This window comes from Peromyscus maniculatus, chromosome 1 (genome assembly GCF_049852395.1).
Source record: "Peromyscus maniculatus bairdii isolate BWxNUB_F1_BW_parent chromosome 1, HU_Pman_BW_mat_3.1, whole genome shotgun sequence".
NCBI classification, from domain to species: domain Eukaryota; kingdom Metazoa; phylum Chordata; class Mammalia; order Rodentia; family Cricetidae; genus Peromyscus; species Peromyscus maniculatus.
Window position 1 is genome coordinate 61,590,022 of NC_134852.1, and position 25,154 is coordinate 61,615,175.

The 25,154-nt window shown below is 38.7% G+C and overlaps 1 pseudogene; it reads left to right on the top strand.

Annotated features, from left to right (window-relative positions):
* The first annotated feature begins 6,543 nt into the window (after positions 1-6,543).
* Positions 6,544-21,967, top strand: LOC102921745 (glyceraldehyde-3-phosphate dehydrogenase pseudogene; annotated as a pseudogene).
* The last annotated feature ends 3,187 nt before the right edge of the window (positions 21,968-25,154 follow it).

The window sequence follows — 25,154 nt, forward strand, 5'->3', positions numbered from 1 at the left end:
CATTGATCATTTATAGAAGTTTGTGAAAATATTTGCATTATGGTTTCTCCTGAATTTTTTTTTATCTTCTAAAGTTGTTCCATCATCCAGAGCACTATGATTTTCTACAATAGGCATTAGGCCCATTAATTGCTGTGGGGAAGAGTTTCCCCCATGGTGACAGGAAATGATTGAACCAAATTTGACATGGGGGCCTGCAAGAGACTCTCCCAAGGTATTTCCTGATGGTAAAGGGTTACTTTGTCTGTCCCTTGTTGATCTTAATTGCCATGTCAGCCTTTGAAGCACCTTCTGCATAGTCCAGAAGACAAGGACCTTCTTTTTGGATTAAAAGAAATATTTTTCTAGGAAAGCACTGTCTATACTCCCTTTCTATATGACCTTGTTTGGCACAATTAAAATATCAGTCATCTTTATTTTTTCTTCAAGCCTTTGGAAACCAGCTGTCCTGTTCAAACTTCATCATGGTTATAAGATTCAATATTGACTGTAATTTGGATGGATCCAATCCTCTATAGGTGCTCATCTTGCCTTTCAAAGCCTAATTACCCTTGTGCATTGTGAAATAGCATTGTCAAAAGCCATAGATACAATTATTATTTGTCTAGCTTCTGAAATTTTTTTCCATCACAGGCAATTTATTTTGTTCTATTCATTCACAGTTAATACAGAAAATACTTGGAAACATTTCCATATAATGTTTGACACAGAAATCATCAAATAGAAGTATACAATGTTGACAGGAGGCAGTACATTTATAATTTATAACCCCAAATGTATTTATAAATTAGAAATGGAAAGATCTACAAATGAAATTATGAAGGTTCACCAAAGTCATTTAATCTGTCAGTTTCTCATTCATTTTTATGTCTTAATAATATTCTATTGTATGAATAAGCCACATTTTATTTCTCTCCAGTATTTGATAGCTATTTGAGTTGTTTTAACTTTTTTACTATTAGCAACACACTGCTGTAAACTTTCATGTACATGTTTCATAGGTGCACATTTTCAGTAGTTTGAGGATATATTCCTAAGGGTAGAATTGTTGAGTAACAGAGTAACAATGTTTTGCATTTTGACCAACCACTAAACTGTTTTGCCAAAGTGGTACACCATTTTACAATCTCACCAAATCCTTGTTTTTAAGGCTCTGATTTTTGTACAAAAGCATTCAATCATTCTGTCAGACCAAACCAGGAAAAGTAAGCTATAGTTCAGAGCTGTTCTATTTCATTTACTATGCAAAGCCATTCGTGGTGTTTGCAACTCTCAGACCTTTTGAGTATTCTTGCAGTGTTCACCTTTTCCTCCACCACTTTTTTTTCTTCTTTTATCTGGTTTATTTCTATCTATTGCAATTGTATAAAAAATCCTCCATCAACGCTGCTGTTAGCAGCAGAACCTTGAGAAATATACCTTTGGTTTGCCTCAGAAAAGGAAAACATATTGCACTGTAAAGTTTATAAAATTGGTGCAAAACATTGTGATAATGTTACAATACCAGTTTTAAGAGTTCAGTGACTAATGGGGAGCCGATGGGATACATGCAGAACTGTGAAAGTGATCTCACTTAGCCAGCTGTACACGTAGACTGTAAATCTACATTCAGATCATTTCTGAACTAAGACTATCAGCTCAGTTTATCTGTTGAGGTCAACCAGGAAACCCTAGAATATACCTTGATTTTTGCAAAAAAACAAAATAGGGGGAGGGGTTTCTTCAGCATTTCAGTCCACGAGTAACAGTATCCTAACAGGCAAAGTGTTCTCTCACTGTCAACATAGAATGAACTGCTGCTGGAGGTCAACTTGGGTTTTAATTTGCATTAGCACTCACATGCATAGTAGTCCAAGTTGTTGACCTCATGACTTTAAAAAGTAACTCTAAAAAAGTAAAATGGCCCTTCTTGGAAGACTAAAGAAAGACATCCAGCCACATTTGTAAAAAGTCTCATCAAAACAATATACCCTTTTATGAATTACTCCTCAATTAAAAAAAAGTAGCCCCAAATAAGAAGCAGCTCTGAAAAAGAAAATATAACTTAAGATATTTGAAAAAAACAAGGTGAATACAGGTTCAAAAATAATTAAGATACATTCTCCTAAGGCTACCTAGAATTAGGCTTTAAAGAATTCTACCATTTCAAGTTTACCACTAGTTACTAGATACCAATTTACAAACAAGATGTTCACTTTTTTTGTTCCTTTATCAAGAGAAAAATCTACCTTCAGACTATGAGGGTGGTGATGGGGAGGGACTAGAAAACAAGATTCAAACAATCCCATGCAAATATCACATTTTTCAAATGGAAGAACTCCAAACTGCACTAGAAGTTCCAATCACTAAGACACTTTCCATTGACATGATTTAAGTACAACTACATGGCACCAAGGTTTAGGCCTAATATAGGCCTGACAACCAAGTCCTTGTTTTCTGGAAGAAAGGCCTCAAAAGTCCCACTCAATTCCACATAACAATACTTCAAAGATCAATTAGGTTTTCATTTCCTTAATATTTTTGTTTTTGACTTCTAATCTTAAAGACTAGATTAAAACTTAGCTCATTTCCCAGAAGGCATTGCTTCCCTTTGCTCTATGAAAGAGTCCACCAAGACCTCTTCCTCAAAACCATCTAGCCCCCAGCCTCCAGCCTGTGCTTGTGATGCATCTTTCTCAACATCCTGAAAAGGTAATGTAGGTAAAATATGCTCATAAACATTAAAACTAGTTGTTAGAAAGACGTAACTAGCTTTATAATTTAAGTTTTAAAACATAAATACTTGCAGCTTGATCTGCACTGACAATGATTGTCGGAGCCTAGAATTCAACATTTACAAATTCTCATTCACACACACAAAACACAAAACACAACTTGTGTCTTGAGAGAATCTTCTGCTTTTTAAATCTTTGGCCTCCCAGTCAATCCCAAGTTCAACCAACTTTAACTAAAACTTCACTCAGAATTTCACCAAGCTTTTCACCTACACATTAATGCTTGTCGTATCTTTCATCAACTGTCAAAATCTGAAGCCTGCTCAGAGATCGCCAGGTAAAAGAAAATAAATGAAATACACAGAGGTTATTTCAAAACAGAATATGACCATCATCCAAAAAAAAAAAAAAGTCACGATTCCCGATTGGGATCATCTTTTGTTTCCCATGTTGGACTATTTCACACTCCGGCATTGGCCAAAGGACATGAGAGCTGGTTTTGGAGCATACAGTTTCTCACACAGGTGTCCCCAGAGGAACACCAGAGACAAAGTCACGTGAGGCCTCTCCTGTACAGAGACTGTCTCACAGGGGCAGTGAGGGAGGACACCCACTAGTTTATGGAGATCCCTGAGAGAGTATGATTCTTAAAATCTGGACTGTACATAATTCACATCAGCCCTGTTCAGGTACTTACTGGAAGAAAGATGCAGCTGTTTGCCAGAACTCAGCACTCCACTCTAGATCTCTGTTGTCTTAGTCTCTGTCGCGGATTTCCGAGTTCTGGTAGTTACCTGGACCACTGAGGCATTGCCACAAGTCTTCTTCTCTTTTGAAACATCCTTTTTCTCTAGATATTAGGATAGCTACACCAGCTTGTTTCTTAGGTCCATTTGCTTGGAAAGCCTTTTCCCAGCCCTTTACTCGGAGGTAGTATCTATCTTTGAAGTTAAGGTGTGTTTCTTGTATGCAGCAAATGGATGGGTTCTGTTTTCTTATCAATTCTGTTAGCCTATATCTTTTTAGAGGTGAGTTGAGACTATTGATATTGATGGATATTAATGACCAGTGATTGTTAATTCCTGTCATTTTTTGTGGTTGTGTTGTGTTGTCCTTCTCTGGTGTATGTTGGTGTGGGATTATATATTGCTTGATTTTTCATGGATGTGTTTAGCTTCTTTGGGTTGAATTTTCCCTTCTAGTGCTTTCTGTAGGGCTGGGTTTGTAGAAAGGTATTGATTAAATCTGCTTTTATCCTGGAATATTTTGTTTACTCCGCCTATGGTGATTAAGAGTTTTGCTGGGTATAATAGTCTGGGTTGGCATCCGTGGTCTCTTAGTGTCTGCATGAGATTTGTCCATGATCTTCTAGCTTTCATAGTCTCTATTGAGTAGTCTGGTGTTATTCTGATGGGTTTACCTTTATATGTTACTTGGTCTTTTTCCTTTGCAGCTCTTAATATTTTTTCTTTGTTCTGTGTGTTTAGTGTTTTGATTATTATGTGGTGAGGGGACTTTTTTTTGGATCCAGCCTATTTGGTGTTCTGTAAGCTTCTTGTATCTTCATAGGTATTTCTTTCTTTAGGTTAGGAAAGTTTTCTTCTATGATTTTGTTGAATATATTTTCTGTGCCTTTGAGTTGGTATTCTTCTCCTTCTTCTATCCCTATTATTCTTAGGTTTGGTCTTTTCATGGTGTCCCAAATTTCCTGGATGTTTTGTGTTACGACTTGTTTGTTTTTAGTGTTTTCTTTGACTGACGAATCTATTTTCTCTATCGTGTCTTCAGTGTCAGAGATTCTCTGTTCCATCTCTTGCAATCGGTTGGTTATGCTTGTTTCTGTAGTTCCTGTTCGTTTTGTCAGGATTTCTATTTCCAGCATTCCCTCAGCATGTGTTTTCTTTATTGTCTCAAATTCATTTTTCAGATCTTGGAATGTTTCTTTCATCTGTTTAATTGCTTTTTCTTGGCTTGATTTGATTTCTTCCCATTTTTTGTTCGTTTTTTCTTCCATTTCTTTAAGGGAGTTTTTTATTTCCTCTTTAATGGAGTTTTTCATTTCCTCTTTAAGGAAAGTTTTTATTTCCTCTTTAAGGTAGTTTTTCATTTCCTCTTTAAGGAAAGTTTTTATTTCCCCATTGAGGGAATGTTTTATTTCTTCTTTAAGGGCCTCTATCATCTACTTAAAGTCATTTTTAGGGTTGATTTCTTCTGTTTCTTCTGTCATGGTATGTTTAGGTCTTACAGGTGTAGAATCACTAGGTTCTGATGTTGCCATATAGGTCTTTATGTTGTTGCCTGTATTTTTGCACTGGCGTCTACTCATCTCTTCCTCTGTGTGGTGCAGGTGGTGTCTGTGTCTGAGAGTGCCTCTCTTGTTCTAATTTTTAGTCTTGGTTTAGTAGGGGTTCTTGGTTAAATTGGTTCTATTGGGCTGTTTCTTCAGGGACAGCTGATTTCAGTCAGTGAATTATGTACTTATGATTCTGGTGATCTGGTTTGGTGGCTGGGTAGCGCCTTCTTCTGTGTTCCCAGGTCAAGTTTTGTTCATTTGTCAACTCCTCAGCTGATCTTGTTTCTTCAGACTTCAAACTGTAGGCATCTGAATCCTCTCCCAGATGGGTTTCAGCTGAGCAGGGTAGTCTCACCAACACCTCCAAGTTGTTGGGTTTCACAGGATCAGCAGTTGGGCCCTGGGTTGTCCCCAGAGTGCCCAGACTCGCCCTGGTTCCAACCCACGGAGAAAGCCTCTTCCCCAGTTGTTGGGGCTAAAGGCGTCCCCGTTCCAAGCTGCGTCCGCCCCTCTCTGTCCCCGGGCCTGTCCACCCCTGTGGCCCACTGCCACAGGCCCACCTGTGTCCACTTGTCTCCGCCGCGTGGCCTATCTACTTCTGTGGACCGCCGGCGGACCTGAATGTCTCTGTCGACCGCCGCTGCCAGGCCTAAATGTCCCTGTGGGCTGCTGCCACCGGGCCCATCTACCTCCACGGGCCATTGCCACAGGCCTACCTGCGTCTGCTTGTCTCCGCCCCTTCTGAAATTTATATCATTCTATTTACAACTGACATCAATCTTTGTAAAAGATCAGTCAAGTTTTCTTTTGGGGCCTGTGTAACTTTAGTAAATGAGTCAGTTCTCTTTCTGACTTCTTCAATCTGTCCCAAGCATTCAAAGCTGCTGCAAGGCAAAGACTCAGTGTGTGGTCATCATATAGAGAATGTCTTTGTACATTAGCACAATTTTCCTCTGCAAGAAGTTGACCTTGGGAGATTTCCATACCTCTAACCCTACCTCATTGTTCAGTGGTCCTAGCCTCATCTTTCCACCAGGTCCTTCACTGTAATAGAGGACGACATTCCAATACAACTGTAATCAAGTCTCTCCAGTTTTGTGGGACAATTCCATTACTAGTCAACGATGATTTTAACAGCTGCTTTACAAAAGGTGAATGCATATCATATGAGATTATAACTTCCTTAAATCTCCTAAATCTAACATTTCCACAGGAATGCAGTCAGCTCTTATATAGCCTTGGGAAAACCTGTCATTTAGGAGTTGTTCCTGTAAGATGATGGGATAAATTAAGGATGGTTGTTTCATAACCTTAGACTGTTCCTCTCTAATTTTATAATGTGATGGTGAGGTTGGTTCTCCTTTAAATTTCGTTGTCTTCATCTGAATATCTCTATTATCTGTGTTAGTAACTTTTTATAAAACTTGTAACTTATCAGTAAAAATGTCAATATTTTCTCTAGTAACTCTTGTTAAGTGCTGTATCTTGGCACCCATATCAACCAACTTTTTTAGGGATTAAACAAGAATTATCAAGATGATAGTTGACATTATATCAATCTCAGGTAAGTTGATAATCCCTTCATTTTTTTGTATTTCTTATCTTTATGTGGATTTATTCTTTTTTTATTTATTTTACAATACTATTCAGTTCTATATAATAGCCACAGATTCCCTTGTTCTCTCCCTTCCTGCCCCCCTTCTCTTCCCCCCAGCCCACCCTCCATTCCCACCTCCTTTAGATCAAGGTCTCCCCTGAGGACTGGGATAGACGTGATAGACTCAGTCCAGGCAGGTCCAGACCCCTCCTCCCAGATTAAGCCAAGCATACCTGCATAAGTCCCAGGTTTCAAACAGCTAACTCATGCAATGAGCCCAGGACCAGGTACCACTGCCTAGATACCTCCCAAGCAGATCAAGCCAATCGACTGTCTGACCTATTCAGAGGGCCTGATCCAGTTGGGGGCCCCTCAGCCTTTGGTTCATAGTTCATGTGTTTCCATTCATTTGGTTATTTGTCCCTGTGCTTTATCCAACCTTGGTTTCAACAATTCTCGCTCATATAAACCCTCCTCTTTCTCACTAATTAGACTCCCAGCGCTCCACCAGGGGCTTAGCTGTGGATGTCTGCATCCAGATTCCTCAGTCCTTGGATGGGTTTATGGCACAACTATTAGGGTTTTTGGCCATCCCATCACCAGAGTAGGTCAGTCCCGGCTGTCTCTCGACCATTGCCAGCAGTCTTTTGTGGGGGTATTTTGTGGATTTCTGTGAGCCTCTTTAGCTCTTTGTTTCTTCCATTTCTCATGTGGTCTTCATTTACCATGGTCTCCTATTCCTTGTTCTCCCTCTCTTTTCTTGATCCAGCTAGGATCTCCCACTCTCTTTCCCTTGACCCTTGCCCTTCATTGCTCCCACTCATGTCCAGGCTGTTCCTGTAGATCTCATCCATATTTCCGTGTCTTTCTTGGGGTCCTGTTTTCCAGGTAGCCTCACTGGTGATGTGAGTAGCAGTCCAGTCATCCTTATTCCACATCTAGCATCTTCCTATGAGTGAGTACATACCATATTTGTCTTTCTGAGTCTGGGTTACCTCACTCAGGATGATTTTTTCTAGACCCATCCATCTAAATGCAAACCACATGATGTCCTTGTTTTTCTCTGCTAAGTACTATTCCATTGTGTATATGTGCCACAATTTATTTATCCATTCTTCAGTTGAAGGGCATCTAGGTTGTTTCCAGGTTTTGGCTATTACAAACAATGCTGATATGAACATAGCTGAGCAAGTGCTCTTGTGGTATGATTGAGCATTTATTGGGTATATGCCCAGGAGTGGTATAGCTGGGTCTTGGGGGAGATTGATTCCCAATTTTCTAAAGAAGCACCATATTGATTTCCAAAGTGGTTGTACAAGCTTGCATTCCCACCAGCAGTGGAGGAGAGTTCCCCTAGTTCCACATCCTCTCCAGTATAAAGTGTCTTCAGTGTTTTTGATCTTAGCCATTCTGACAGGCGTAAAGTGGTATCTCAGAGTTGTTTTGATTTGCATTTCCCTGATGATTAGGGATGTTGAGCAATTCCTTAAATGTCTTTCAGCCATTTGAGTTTCCTCTGTTGAGAATTCTCTGTTTAGTTCTAAAGCCCATTTCTCAATTGGACTGTTGGTCGTTTTGATGTCTAATTTCTTGAGTTCCTTATATATTCTGGATATCAGTCCTCTGTCAGATGTAGGGTTGGTGAAGATCTTTTCCCATTCTGTAAGCTGTCACTTTGCCTTGTTGACTTTACCCTTTGTTCTACAAAAGCTTCTCAGTTTCAAGAGGTCCCATTGATTGATTGTTTGTCTCAGTGTCTGCGCTACTGGTGTTATATTTAGGAAGTGATCTCCTATGCCAATGCGTTCAAGACTACTTCCTACTTTCTCTTCTAGTAGGTTCAGAGTAGCTGGATTTATGTTGAGGTCCTTGATCCACTTGGACTTAAGTTTTGTGCACGGTGACAGATATGGATCTATTTGCAGCCTTCTACATGTTGATATCCAGTTATGCCAGCACCATTTGTTGAAGATGCTTTCTTTTTTCCATTGTACACTTTGGCTTCTTTGTCAAAAATTATATGTTCATAGGTGTGTGGGTTAATGTCAGGGTCTTCAATTCGATTCCATTGGTCCACATGTGGGTTTTTATGCCAATACCAAGCTGTTTTTATTGCAGTAGCTCTATAGTAGAGCTTGAAGTCAGAGATTGTGATGCCTCCAGAGGATGTTTTATTGTACAGGATTCTTTTGGCTATCCTGGGTTTTTTTTTTCATATGAAGTTGAGTATTACTCTATCCAGGTCTGTGAAGAATTGTGTTGGTACTTTGATGGGGATTGCATTAAATCTGTAAATTTCTTTTGGTAAGATTGCCATTTTTATTATGTTAACCCTGCCTATCCATGAGCATATCCATCTTTCCATTTTCTGACATCTTCTTCAATTTTTTTCAGGGACTTAGAGTTCTTGTCATATAGGTCCTTCACTTGCTTGGTTAGTGTTACCCAAGGTATTTTATGTCATTTTTGGCTATTGTAAAGGGTGATGTATCTCTAATTGCCTTCTCAACTTCTTTGTCCATTGTATATAGGAGGGCTACTGATTTTTTTTTTTAGTTGATCTTGTATCCTGCTATGTTGCTGAAGGTGTTTATAAGCTTTATCAGTTCCTGGGTGGAATTTTTGGGATCACTCAAGCATACTATCATGTCATCTGCAAATAGGGAAAGCTTGACTTCTTCCTTTCCAATTTGTATCCCCTTAATCTCCTTATGTTGTCTTATTGCTCTGGCTAGAACTTCAAGTACTATATTGAATAAGTATGGGGAGAGTGGACAGCCTAGCCTCGTTCCCGATTTTAGTGGAATTGCTTTGAGTTTCTCTCCACTTAATTTGATGTTGGCTGTTGGCTTGCTGTAAATTGCCTTTATTATGTTTAGGTATGGTCCATGTATTCCTGATCACTCCAAGACTTTTATCATGAAGGGGTGTTAAATTTTGTCAAATGCCTTTTCTGCATCTAGTGAGATGATCATGTGGTTTTTTTTCTTTGAGTTTGTTTATATTGTGTATTACATTGATGGACTTTCGTATGTTGAACTACCCTTGCATCCCTGGGATGAATCCTACTTCATCATGGTGGATAATTGTTCTGATGCGTTCTTGGAGTCTGTTTGCCAGTATTTTATTGAGTATTTTTGCATCAATGTTCATGAGAGAGATCGGTCTGTAGTTCTCTTTTTTTGTTGCATCCTTGTTTGGTTTAGGAATCAGGATAATTGTAGCCTCATAGAAGGAGTTTGGTAATGTTCCTTGTTTCTATTATGTGGAACAATTTAGAGAATATTGGTATTAACTCTTCTTTGAAGATCTGGTAGAATTCTGCGCTGAAACCATCTGGTCCTGGGCTTTTTTTCGTTGAGAGATTTTTAATGACTGTTTCTATTTCCTTAGGGGTTATTGGACTATATAAATAGTTTATCTGGTCTTGATTTAACTTGGGTATGTGGTACCTATCTAGAAAAAATGTCCATTTCTTTTAGGTTTTCCAGTTTTTTGGAGTAGAGTTTTTTGAAATATGACCTTATAATTCTCTGGATTTCCTCAATATCTGTTGTTATGTCCCCCTTTTCATTTCTGATTTTGTTGATTTGGATTCTCTCTCTGTGTCTTTTGGTTAGTTTGGATAAGGGCTTGTCTATCTTGTTGATTTTCTCAAAGAACCAACTCTTTGTTTCATTAATTTTTTGTATTATTCTCTTAGTTTCTAATTTATTAATTTCACCTCTCACTTTGATAATTTCCTGATGTCTATCCTTCCGGGGAGACTTTGCTTCTTCTTGTTCTAGAGCTTTAAGGTGTGCTGTTAAGTCACTAGTGTGGGATTTCTACAACTTCTTTATGTGGGCATTTAGTGCTATGAATTTCCCTCTTAACACTGCTTTCATAGTGTCCCATAAGTTTGGGTATGTGGTGTCTTCATTTTCATTGATCTCTAGGAAGTCTTTAATTTCTTTCTTTATTTCTTCCTTAACCCATTGGTGATTCAGTTGAGCATTATTCAGTTTCCATGAGATTGTAGGTTTTCTGTAGTTTTTGTTGTTGTTGAAATCTAACTTTAAACCATGGTGGTCTGATAGAACACAGGAGGTTATTCCAATTGTTTTGTATCTGTTGAGATTTACTTTGTGGCCAAGTATGTGGTCGATTTTAGAGAAAGTTCCATGGGGTGTTGAGAAGAAGGTATATTCTTTCTTGTTAGGATGGAATGTTCTGTAGATATCTATTAGGTCCAATTGAGTCATGACATCAGTTAAGTCCTTTATTTCTCTGTTAAGTTTCTATTTGGGAGATCTGTCCAGTGGTGAAAGTGGGGTGTTGAGATCTCCCACTATTAATGTATGGGGTTTTATATGTGGTTTAAGCCTTAGTAATGTTTCTTTTACATATGTGGGTGCCCTTGAGTTTGGGGCATAAATGTTCAGAATTGAAACTTCATCTTGGTGGATCTTTCCTGTGATGAGTATGTAATGCCCATCTTGACCTCTTTTGATTGATTTTAGTTTGAATTCTATTTTGTTGGATATCAGGATGGCTACACCTGCTTGTTTCTTAAGACCGTTTGATTGGAAAGTCTTTTCCCAGCCTTTTATTCTTAGGTAGTGTCTGTCTTTGAATTTGAGATGTGTAAATTAAGTCCATTGATATTAAGGGATATTAATGACCAGTAATTGTTCATCCCTGTTATTTTTGTTGGTAGTGTGTGTGTACTTCTCTTCTCTGGGGTTCAGTGCTGTGGCTTTATCTATTACCTGTGTTTTCGAGTGTGTATCTGACTTCCTTCGGTTGGAATTTTCCTTCTAGTGCTTTCTGTAAGGCTGGGTTTGTGGATAGGTATTGTTTAAATCTGGCTTTGTCTTCGAATGTCTTGTTCCTTCCGTCTATGATGATTGAAAGTTTTGCTGGGTATATTATTCTGGGCTGACAGCCATGCTCTCTTAGTGTCTGCATTACATCTGTCCAGGTCCTTCTGGCTTTCAAAGTCTCCATTGAGAAATCGGGTGTTATTCTGATGGGTTTACCTTTATTGGTCACTTGGCATTTTTCCTTTGCTGCTCTTAATATTCTTTCTTTATTCTGTACATTTAGTTGTTTAATTATTATGTGTCGAGGGGACTTTTTTGGGGGGTCTAGTCTGTTTGGTGTTCTATAGGCTTCTTGTATCTTCATAGGCATTTCCTTTTTAAGTTGGGAAAGTTTTCTTCTATAATTTTGTTGAATATATTTTCTGTGCCTTTGAGTTGGTATTCTTCACCTTCTTCTATCCCTATAATTCATAGGTTTGGTCTTTTCATGGTGTCCCAAATTTCTTGGACATTTTGGTTCATGACTTTGTTGGCTTTAGTGTTTCCTTCGACTGATGAAACTATTTCTTCTACTGTATCTTCAATGCCAGAGATCCTCTCTTCCATCTCTTGCATTCGTTGGTTATACTTGTATCTGAAGTTCCCGATCTTTTACTCAGGTTTTCTATTTCCAGCATTCCCTCTGTTTGTGTCTTCTTTATTTTTTCAATTTCCCTTTTCAGGTCTTGGACTGTTTCCTTTATTTGTTTCATTGCTTTTTCATGATTTTCTTTCAGTACTTTATTGTTTTCTTCCAGGACTTTATTGTTTTCTTCCAGGATTTTATTGTTTTCTTCTAATTTGTTTGCCCTTTCCTCTAGTTGTTTACAGTGTTCTTCCATTTTTTTTGTCTTTTCCTCTACACAAGCCTCTACCTTCTTCATGATGTTACGCATAAGGCTATTTTCTTCTGCTTCTTCCAATTTTTGATGTTCAGGTCTAGATGTTGGAGGCAGACTAGGTTCTGGTGATGCTGTATTGCTCTTCATTTTGTTGTATGCACTTCTACCTTGACATCTGCCCATCTGCTTGTGGTTCCTTCTTGGTCTTATCAGTGTACTTGGTTCAGAAAGAGATGACAGATTCAGGAAGTCTCTCTCTCTCTTGTCCAGATGGGAGTTATCTTGTCCAAATGGGAACTCCGGCGCAGGATGGAAGCTCTTATCTGGACCAGAAGTCACTGGTCCAGAAGGGAAGTGGGGGGAGCAGGATGGGGGCTGGGGGTTGGTCTCTCGATAATACCTTCATTTTATTGTTGAGTTTTTATACCACTCATTGTGTAACCATACACATACAGAAGAACAACATTCACCAGTCTTTACAATCTCCTGCAGCATAGTTTTGATGCTCTTAAACCATTTTGTATTCTCTCATTTCCTGCAATTGCTCCTGGTCATTACTACTTTCTCTCACTGTAGTTTTATGACTTACAATACTTTGATTTATTGCTTTGAACTAGCATGTGGCTCTATTAGACTAACTTCATTCATATTTCATTTAGGCTTCTTCCATGTCTTCTCATGGCAGGCCATTTATTGTTAATGATGATTATTGATTCACTTTATATGGATATTCTACTCTTTCCTTATTCATTTACTTACTAAGAACATTTTGTACACTTCTAGATATGGCAAAGAGAGTCACTAATGCAAGCTTTTGTTTCTATTGCTTGTGAGGTGCTAATGATTGATTCTATGTGCTATGTAAGTGTTCTGTCATGAGCTTCAGCTAAGATGCTTTTTTAAAGATATATATGAGGTGTGGATATGTTATTAATTTTATGAATTCTAAATAACGTGGCTATTGTGATTTATGATAAGTCTATTTTTTGTACTTTTCGGAAATTTTACCTAGCTTTATAAGTTCCTGAGCAGTTTATTTTTTATATTATCCACAGAATGCCAGCATTCCTGCTTCTCCTTCTTAGCAGAATTTGGTGCCATCAGTGTTTTTATATTCTAGTGGATGGGTGTTTTATATTATATTATAGTCTAATATATATTCTATATTCTAGCTTCTCATTGTGTTCCTTTTTAATTTTAACATTTAATGGATATCATAATCCTTTCCCACATCTGTATATCTTCTTTTTAAAATGTTAATTAAAATTGTGGGGGCTTGTGTAAGTGAGTGAATGCACCTGCAAAGCAGAGAAGAGGGCATTAGGTTATCCTCAAGATGGAATTACAGGTTCTTGTACATTGCTTTACAAACTTGGGAATGAACCTAGGTCATTTGCAAGAGCAGTATACACTTTCAACACTGAGCCATCTCTCGAATCCAACATTTGATAACATAACCCCAATATACTGAGGACCATCCTCTAAGTTTTATCTGTTAGAACTCAAACAAAATTTTCCAAAGCCTAACACCCTGAAGAGAAAATCAATCACATGAGCCCTAAAGAAGGAGAGATTTTATTGATATCCAAATCATGGTATTTTAACTATAACCTTTAAGATGATGCCCTTGTTCTTTTTTAACCGAAATCACATTTTTAAAAAATTATAAGAAGGATAAAATAATTGTTGCTTTAAGAACAAAGAGGTAAATCATAAAAAAAGATACTAAATATGTGCTGTGATAATTTATAATATAAGAACATAGGAGACAGAGCCTGCCACCTGACTGGACTAAGAGGTGAGTATTTATCCTCATACCATAACATCCCAGGCCCTAGGCTTGGGGCCAAGGGTCACAACCCTGTGCCTTACACCCTCACCCATTGCAGGTCCAGTTTCAGGCCAGTTGACAGGAAGACCTCCTGCACACAGGTCAGACTACTCCCATCCCCCATCAGACCCTGTAACCCAAGCCTCACCACCCCCAAATCCCACCCACCTTCTGAGAATACAACTGTTCCCTGAGGTAGAGCCTGCCAGCACCCAACTAAACTAAGAGGCCAGTTGACTAGCAGACATCCTGCAGACAGGTCAGACTACCACCATCTACCACATGGCAAGACTGCAACTACTCCCTGAGACAGAGCCCACTAGCGTCAGTTGGACTAAGAGCTGACCCCTGAGACAAAAAGTCCATTAGCATTGACTAGACCAAGAGCTCCCACTGAATCAAGAGTATCAATCAGACCAAGAGAGGCTCCCTCAGACACAGACACCACTTGCACCAAGTGGAGAAAGAGATGAGTAGATTCCAGTGCAAAAATAGAGTCAACAACATAAAAACCAATATGACCTTATCAGAACCTACATCAGCAAGACCTAAGCATCCCAACAGAGAGGAAATGGAAGATCTCTACAATGAAAATGACTTTAAGAAGATATTAGAGATCATAAAAGAGGAAATGAGCCGGGCGGTGGTGGCGCACGCCTTTAATCCCAGCACTCGGGAGGCAGAGGCAGGCGGATCTTTGTGAGTTCGAGGCCAGCCTGGGCTACCAAGTGAGTTCCAGGAAAGGCGCAAAACTACACAGAGAAACCCTGTCTCGAAAAAACCAAAAAAAAAAAAAAAAAAAAAAAAAAAAAGAGGAAATGAAAAATTCCTTTAAAGAAATCGAGGAAAAATCAAACAAAAAATGGGAAGAAATCAGTAAATCCCTTGAAAGCCAAGAGAAAGCAATTAAACAAATGAGGGAAACAGTTCAAGATTTCAAAACTGAAATGGAGTCAATAAAGAAGACACAAACTGAGGTAATGCTGGAAGTGGAAAATCTGAGTAAACGAACAGGAACTACAGATGCAAGTATAACCAACAGAATGCAAAGATGGAAGAGAAGATCTCTGCCATTGAATATACAGTAGAAGAAATAGATTCATCAGACAAAGAAAACAGTAAAACCAACAAAGTCATGAACTAAAATGTCCAGGAAATTTGGGACACCATAAAAAGACCAAACCTAAGAATAATAGGGATAGAAGAAGGAGAAGAACACCAACTCAAAGGCACAGAAAATATATTCAACAAAATTATAGCAGAAAACTTTCCCAACCTAAAGAAGGAAATGCCTATAAAAATACAAGAAGGTTAAGGAACACCAAATAGACTGGATCAAAAAAAAGTCCCCTTGCCACATAATAATCAAATCACTAACATACAAATAAAGAAAAATATTAAGAGCTGCAAGGGAAAAAGGCCTAGTAACATATAAAGACAGACCCATAAGAATAACACCTGACTTCCCAATGGAGACTCTAAAAGCCACAAGGTCCTGGACAGATGTTATGCAGATACTAAGAGACCATGGATGCTAACTGAGACTATTATACCCAGCAAAACTCTCAATCAAGATAGACGGAGTAAACAAAATATTCCATGATAAAAAGAGATTTAAACAATATCTCTCCACAAATCCAGCCCTACAGAAAGCACTTGAAGGAAAAATTCAACCTAAGGAAGTTAGATACACCCATGAAAACACAGGCAATAGCTAGTTCCATACCAACAAATACCAAAGAAGGGAAACATACAACACTACCACCAAAAAAATTACAGGAATTAACAATAACTTGTCATTAATATCCATCAATATCAATGGTCTCAAATTACCTATAAAAAGACACAGGCTAACAGAATGGATACAAAAACAAGATCCATACATTTGCTTCACACAAGAAACACACCTCAACCAGGAACACATCAAAACAATTATCCACCATGACCAAGTAGGCTTCATTGCAGGGATGCCAGGATGGTTCAGCATATGAAAATCTGTCAATGTGATACACCATATAAACAAACTGTGCCACACAAACTCCAGTGTTGTCCATGTGACATGAACAATTATGTCAATAATACCTGATTGGAAATACGTGTCCCACGGGACTAAGCTCCCTGGAGGTCCCTCGCAGAGTGGCTGCATTATGCTTCCTTCTCAGAGAAGATGTACTTCACAGAAAATGAGCTCCCTGGGCTATGGGTTCTGTATAACTGCTTTTCTGATAATGTTCTAATTAATTTATGAAGCACAGCCAAAATTAATGAATGCTTGGGTTGTGAACTATGGAGGGAAGAGGAAGCTGGACATGGAGCTTAATCAGATATAGCAGAAGGAGCTATTTTTTAAGATCCCAAGGCACTTCTAGGGAATGAACACTCACCCACTAGGAATCCTTTGGGAATCCCAACTAAGTGATTTATGGCAGAAGACGTTATCTCATAGGAGGCAGATGGTGGGCCCCTCCATGAGGAAGTTCAGCATGGAAAACTTAAAGGCTACAGCAGAACCCTTTCCACTTACAGGCATAAAAGTACAGGAGTCCATATTCCAACAGGTAAGAAGGTTTTATATTAAAATAGATATGTGATTAAAAAAAGAACTAAAGAAAGACTTAGAGAGCATCTGCAGCATCCAAATTGGCTAAGTGGGTCATAAAAACCAAAAAAGTAAAGTACATAATAAACTAGATAAGATTAAGGACACAGCTGTAACTGCAAAGAAGTCTACACAAGTCTAGGGACTGTTTTAAGTTTAGAAAACACAGACTGCCTTTTAGGTCATAAAGTTCTTGTGGGTGAAGGGATATGTCTAGCACCAATTAATAATTGTGTGCTTGCTGCTTTTTAAAGATGATGTGATTAAATTATTGCCAAGCTCTTGTTGATCCTTCTATGACTTGATAGTTTTCTTTTCTGTATATAAACTACTGATTTGCAGAAGTAAGATTGCAGCAGATTCAAACCACTTCTGAGTCTGTTGTCTGTCTGTCATTCACCGAATCCTTGCCTTCCTGACTACCCAAGCCCTGGTTCTCCTATGGTTGTGGTACTCCCGGTGGGCCAGTCCATGGCAAAAATGAAAGAAAAAAAACACATGAATATCTCATTAGATGCTGAAAAACCCTCTGACAAAATACAACACCCCTTCATGATAAAGGTCTTGTAGAGATCAGGAATACAAGGAACATACCTAAACATAATAAAGGCAAATTACAGCAAGTCAACAGCCAAAATCATATTAAATGGGGAGAAACTCAAAGCAATTCCCACAAAATCAGGAACAAGACAAGGCTGTCTACTCTCCCTAAACTTATGCAATAGAGTACTTGAATTTCTAGCTAGAGCAATAAGACAACATAAGGAGGTCCAGGTGATATAAATTGGAAAGGAAGAAGTCAAACTTTCATTATTTGCAGACAATATGAGAGTATACATAAGTGACCCCAAAATTCTACCAGGGAACTCCTACAACTAATAAACTCCTTCAGTAAAGTGGCAGGATACAAGGTTAACTCAAAAAAAAATCAGTAGCCTTCCTATATACAAATGAAAAAGAGGCTGAGAAAGAAATCAGAGAAACATCACCTTTACAATGGCCACAAATAATATAAAATACCTTGGGGTATCTCTAACTAAGAAGTGAAAGACCTGTATGATAAGAACTTTAAGTCTCTGAAGAAAGAAATTGAAGAAGTTATCAGAAAATGGAAAGATCTACCATGATCAAGGATAGGTAGAATCAACACAGTAAAAATGGAAATCTTACCAAAAGCAATCTATAGATTCAATGCAATCCCCATCAAAATATCAACACAATTCTTCACAGACTTGGAAAGAACAATACTTAACTTTATATGGAAAAACAAAAACCTAGGATAGCTAAAAGAATCCTGTATAATAGAGCAACCTCTGGAGGAATCATGATCCCTGACCTCAAGCTTTACTAAAGAGCTACGGGAATAAAAACAGCTTGATACTAGCATAAAAATCGACATATGGACCAATGGAATCGAACTGAAGACTTGACATCAGTCCCTGCACCTATGAACATATTATTTTCAACAAAAAACACAAAACTGTACCATGGAAAAAAGAAAGCATCTTCAACAAATGGTGCTGGCATAACTGAATGTCAACATACAGAAGATTGCAAATAGATCTATATCTGTCACCATGCATAAAATTCAAGTCCAAGTGGATCAAAGACCTCAACATAAGTCCAGTTACACTGAACTTGATAGTAGAGAAAGTAGGAAATAATCTGGAACAAATTGGTACAGGAGACCACTTCCTAAATATAACACCAGTACCACAGATACTGAGAGTGGCAATTAATAAATGGGACCTCCTGAAACTGAGAAGCTTTTGTAGAGCAAAGGATATGGTCAATAAGACCAAACAACAGCCTACAGAGTGAAAAACGATCTTCACCAACCCCACATCTGACAGAGGGCTGATCTCCAAAATATATAAAGAACTCAAAAAGCTACACATCAAAATACTGAACAATCCAATTAAAAAATGGGGTACAGAGCTTAACAGAGAATTCTCATTAGAAGAATCTCAAATGGCTGAAAGACATTTAAGGAATTGCTCAACATCCTTGGTCATCAGGGAAATGAAAATCAAAACAACTCTGAGATACCATCTTACACCTGTCAGAATGGCTAAGATCAAAAACACTGAAGACAGCTTATGCTGGAGAGGATATGGAACAAGGGGAACACTCCTCCACTGCTGGTGGGAATGCAAACTTGGATAGCCACTCTGGAAATCAGTATGGAGGTTTCTCAGAAAGTTGGGAATAATTCTTCCTCAAGACCCAATTATACCACTCTTGGGCATATACCCAAGGAATGCTCAATCTTACCACGTGGACACTTGCTCAGCTATGTTCATATCAGCATTATTTGTAATAGCAAGAACCTGGAAACAACCTAGATGCCCTGCAACTGGAGGGTGGAAAAAGAAAATGTGGCACATATACACAATGGAATAGTAGTCAGCATTAAAAAAAAATATCATGAAATTTGCAGGCAAATGCATGGATCTAGAAAATATCATCTTCAGCGAGGTAACCCAGGCTCAGAAGCACAAACATAGTATGTACTCACTCATAAGTGGATACTAAATGGAAGGGAAGGGATGGCCAGATTGCAACCCACAGCTCCAGAGAGGCTAGCCAACAGGAAAAGACGCTAGGAGGGACAAATGGATGACCTTGCGAAGGAGAAGTGGATGAGATCTACATGAATGGAGTGGGTGTTGGGGGGGGTGTCAGAGGGAGAGGAGTGTGGGATGAGGACATAGGGAAATGGCAGGGTCAAGCTGGAACAGGGACAAAGTGGGAGGGCAGGGAGAAAGATACCATGATAGATGAGGACATCATGGAAATAGGAAGAGGCAGAGTGCTGGGGAGGCTCTCAGGAATCCACAAGGTTGACCCCACCTTGGTCTGCTGGCAGTGGTCCAGAGGGTGCCTGGACCAGTCTACTCTACTCTGGTGACCAGCCTAACAAATAACCTAACTGTCATCATAGAGCCTTTGTCCAGTGACAGATGGAGGCAGATGCAGAGATCCACAGCCAGGCAGCAGGCTGAGCTCTGAGAATCCAATTGATGAGAGAGAGGAGAGATACTGCAGGTGAGGGTCATTGAGATCATGATGGGAGGATGTGCCGAGATGATGGACCACACTAGTGGAAACCCATGAAATGTGGACTGGTAGCTGTGGAGTCCCCATGGACTGGACTAGGCCCTCTGGACACAGAAGACGTTTCTTTGGCTAGAACTGTTTGAGGGGCACCCAGGCAGAGGGGTCGGGATCTGTCCCTGGTGCATGGGCAGGCTTCTGGGAATCCGGTGTCTGTGGTGTGACACCTTGCACAGCCTTGGTGCTGTGGGAAGGGGCTTGGACATGCTTGGACATGTGTGCTGGGATCTGCTGACTCTCCATGGGAGACCTTGATTTGTGGGATATGGGGATGAAGGGTGGCTTGGGAGAGAGGGCTGGGTGGTTTGAGGAGGGAGGATGGGGTATTCTGTGGATAGCATGAGGAATGAGTAGAATTAAATAAAAAAATTAAAATAAAAAATAAAATTGTATTGAAACTGAAAAAAATAACAATAAAGAACATAAAGAGCAGATTCATAAAGGAGAGTGAGGAACAAGAATGTGTTCCATGTGGGGAATTCTGCCTTTCCTTGGGAAAAATCTTAAGATCCATTTCACATGGACAAGTTAACAAAAAATAAGTTTGTATTCAGAGATATTAATGATAAATGTAATTAGACAGTGAAGTTAGGATGTGGTGGTATCTGAAGAATGTGGTTGAGAGAGTCTAGTTCTGTTATTATTAATGTTTAAATGAGGAGTATGTATTTCTGATACTATTTCATGCTCTTAAGCTTTACAAAAATTAAATGGAAAATATACATCAACACAGATGTAAAAAAATAATGCAATCTCAAAATATACATGTAACACGACTTGTAAAGGGTCTTATAATAAAAAAACCTTGGAGCCATATATTGAGATGAAAGCTGAGAGATCAAAAGAATAGAGCCAGCTCTAGCCACAAGTTCTTACTGCTTGGAAATCTTCAGCCCAAGAGAGAGCTGCTTCCTACATACTCATGCCTATATATCTTTCTAGGCCCTGCTATTTTACTTCCTCTCTCAACCTAGCTATATCACTGGCTCTTTTTGACCAGCTCTGTCACTTCCTGTCTGTCCATACAGATCCTGCAGATCTCTATGGTTAATAAGTGCTGGAATTAAAGGTGTGTGCCACCATGCATGGCTCTTTTCCCAGTATGCCTTGAACTCACAGAGATCCTGATGAATCTCTGCCTCCTGAATGGCAGGATTAAAGGTATGTGCATCCACTGCCTACCTCTATGTTAAATATAGTGACTGACTCTTTTCTCTGATCCCTAGGGCAAGCTTTATTTGTTAGAGCACAAATAAAATATCACCACATATGCAGGTGGTACTATAAGTAGCTAGTGTTACTGTTGTAGTTATAGTAATTACTTTCATATTTATTCAGTTTGATGATACTTAGGAGATTTGAAAATATTCATACATAGATTTGGAAACTATCATATATACACAGACAAGGCTGAGAACTGTAAGACTGCCATCATCTTCCAGGAGCAAGAGACTGCCCATATTGGATGGGATAATGCTGTAAAGTTAACTGGTGTCTTCACCAATAGAGAAGCCTGGAGCCCACTTGAAAGGTGGGGCCCAAAGGGTCATCACCTATGCCCCTTCTGCTAATGCTTCATGTTTGTGATAGATGTGGAATATGAGAAATATGACAATTCACTCAAGATTGTCAGCAATGATTCCTTTACCACCAACTGCTTAGTCCCCCTGACCAACATCATCCATGACTATTTTGGCATTGGGGAAGGACTCATGATGGCAATCCAAGACATCATTGCCACCCAGAAAACTGTGGATGGTCCTTCTGGGAAGCTGTGGTGTGGTACCCCAGAACATCATTTATGCATTCACTGGTGCTGCAAGGGTGTGGGCAAGGTGATCCCAGAGCTCAATCAGAAGCTCATTTGCATGCCATTTTGTGTTCCTATCCACAATCTTTCTGACATAGCTCTGACATGTCACCTGAAGAAAGCTTCCAAGCATATGATGACATCAAGAAGTTGGTGATGCAGGCATCCAAGGTCCCATTAAGGACATTCCAGGCTAAGCTGATAATGAAGATGTCTCCTGCAACTTTAACAGTAATAACTACTCTGCCATCTATGAAGCTGGGACTGGTAGTGCTCTCAATGTCAACTTTGAAAAGGTCATTTCTTGGTATGACAATTAATACAGCTAATGTAACAGGACAGTGGATCTCATGGCCTACATGGCCTCCAAGGAGCAAGAAGGCCTAGACCACCTACCCCAACAAGAACACAAGAGCATGAGATGTCCTGGACTATGAAGCACTTCCTGTACCAAATCAGCCTACAACACTGAGTCTCTCCACCACAGTTTCTATCCCAGAATCCCAGAAGAAAGGAAGGGGCTTAGCCATTCCTACTCTCTTGAATAACATCAATAAAGTTCACTAAACCCACAAAAAGTTTTGTGTTTGTTATTATATTGCAAATAATTATGGACAGTTGATTAAGCCTAAGTATCCAGGAATAAGTATCCAGGAATAAGAAAATGGATACATAAATTTGATATTCATTCAATAAAACACATAGAGTAATTAAACAATGAACTATACCTACATATCATTAGGAATATAAATATATATAAATATATAAATAAAAATATAAATATTGTATCAAACAATATTATAGAACATTACAGATAATGAAATATAAACTTGTCAATTCCTTCTTAATACTTTTTATTTAAAATAATTTTAGTTGAAATATATTTGCTTACTTATTATTATTAAATTAAACATATTTTATATCTCCCCTCAAGTCCTTCCAGATCCGCTCTTACTCCCTCTCCACCCTTATGTTCTTTCTCCAAAAACAAACAAAAACAAAAATAAGAACAAAACCCTCTGAAACCAATAAACAGAAGTTTAAATTCAGTGTGGCCATGAAGGGTATTGATTAGATCAATGGTTAATTTGTTACTTAATAATAATTCCTCAGAATGCAAATTCCTAATGCTTGGTCTTCCTACCTATGATGGGAGTGCAATCAGGGAAAAGCATTTACTTAGATGGATGATGACTGTGGATGAATTTCTAAATGGTCTTATCAAATAAAAAACACAGAGCCAGATATAGGGCTGAAAGCCTTAGAGAGATAAGGAAAGCCACCAGCCAACCTCACCTCACAAACTCTACAGCTTCCAAATGCAAGTTACTTCCTGTCTACCCACGCCTATATATGCTGATGTTCTGACATCTGATTTGCTCTCTCTGTCCAGCTACAACACTTCCTCTTCATTGCCAGCTCTGTCACTTCCTGTCTGTCTGTACAGAACTCCAGACATCCATGGTTAACAAGTGTTGGAATTTAGGCGTGTGCCACCACACCTTGATCTGTTTCCAGTGTGGCTTTGAACTCACAGAGATCCAGACAGATTCCTGCCTGCCAAGTGATAGGTTAAAGGCGTGTACTCCCATGCCTGACTCCTTTGTTTACTTAATGGCTGTTCCTATTCCTCTGATCTCCAGGCTAATTTATTTTTAAAGCACAAATAAAACATCACATTTCCCCTTTTTCTAATAAAAAATTAAAAAACAGTTATAACTAATATAATAAAAACTATATACAATAACTGTATAAAATATATACAAGATAAATATATCAATAATGTCTACTCTATTTGCATTTGACAAGTTCAGAGAAAATATTCCATTCTATCCTATTTGGTGAGTCCAAAAATATACCTAATTCACTTTCTATCCTATCTTGTATTATCACCAGAAAACTATCTTATGATGTCTTTCAAACTTATACACTTAACACCACTTAATGAGTTTATTTTTCTGAAATTTCTGAACAAGGAAAACTATAGTTACATCTATTTAATCTTCAACTCCCTCAGACACTCTAGAAGGAAATAATATTACCTAGTAAAACAGGATGTGCAAACAAGTGACTTCAAAAAAATTGTGAGTTTTGACAAAAACAGCTAGATTCCTTGACAGTCACTCGAGGTTTCTCTGCATATTAGGGCATCATCTTCGGCCTATAGGCTTAGTGTATCTCACAGACACATTTGTGAAGTAGGATGTATGCAAGGCCTACAACTCATCCTCACATTTGGTGCAAGTATTCTGTAGCTAGAGTTTTCCTGCCTTGCCCACAGTCAGGACAAATCTTTGTCACCCGCCAGTCCCACAGCCGCTCAGACCCAACCAAGTAAACACAGAGACTTATATTGCTTACAAACTGTATGGCCGTGTCAGACTTCTTGCTAACTGTTCTTTTAGCTTAAATTAATCCATTTCCATAAATCTATACCTTGCCACGTGGCTCATGGCTTACTGGCATCTTCACATGCTTCTTGTCATGGCAGCGGCTGACAGGGTCTCCTGCCTTTCTGTTCTTTCTTTTTTCCTCTCTGTTAGTCCTGCCTATACTTCCTGCCTAGCCACCGGCCAATCAGTGTCTTATTTATTGACCAATCAGAGCATTTGACATACAGACCATCCCACAGCAGTATTCCAAGTGTCAGATAACTTGAATTCTGCCAGTGTCCTGTCATGATTCAGGATTTTAAACTCTGGAAATTGCTGGTGCTTTTGGAATTTGGCTTCCTCCTCTGATCTCCAGGCAAGCTTTATTTATTAAAGCACAAATAAAATATCACCATAGATGACCTCCTTCCTCTGCTGAGCAATCATCTCAGATGACCCTCCTATTGTCATGCTGTGTACCTAAGTGCTTCCTGCTGCTCAACAAAGCTGTCCTTCATCTTTATTTTTATGTCTTATCAACAAACATCAATTATTGTGCATGCACAAATAATTGTGAATATACTCAGGACTGTCCACCAAAGAGATTTAGGAATATCAAGAATTTCTCCTTCATTTGATCTGTGCCTGTTCTAATGTCTTCTGTTGCATTTGCATTTTTATTTTCTACATCACCCAAATCATCCAACACTATATCTGCAAGTATACATTCATTCCTTAAAAAAGAGGATACCAAGGCTTAACACAAACTAAACATAAAGTTGTAAAATTGTTCCCAGAATTTCTGATACTCTGTGAGCATCAGATGTTTCTGTTTTTTAAGTATGTAATCTATTATATTAAAAGGAGAAACTGTGAATGGTTCTTTTTCTTTCTTTTGATTTATTACTTTTACTAAGGTTTTAAGAACAATGATAAAGAAAAGAGGGATGGGGGATATGCTTGTTTTATTCATAAATTCAAGAGATGTTTATTGGTGAAATTATTATGGCCACTCCATGTAGTTAAAAGGATATTTATTTAATGGCATAACCCACAAATTAAGGAATAGGTAGGTCTCAGGGTCTGGGGAAGGTGTGTCGCAGTCCAGCAGTGTTCTCTGGAGCTCTGCTTAGTC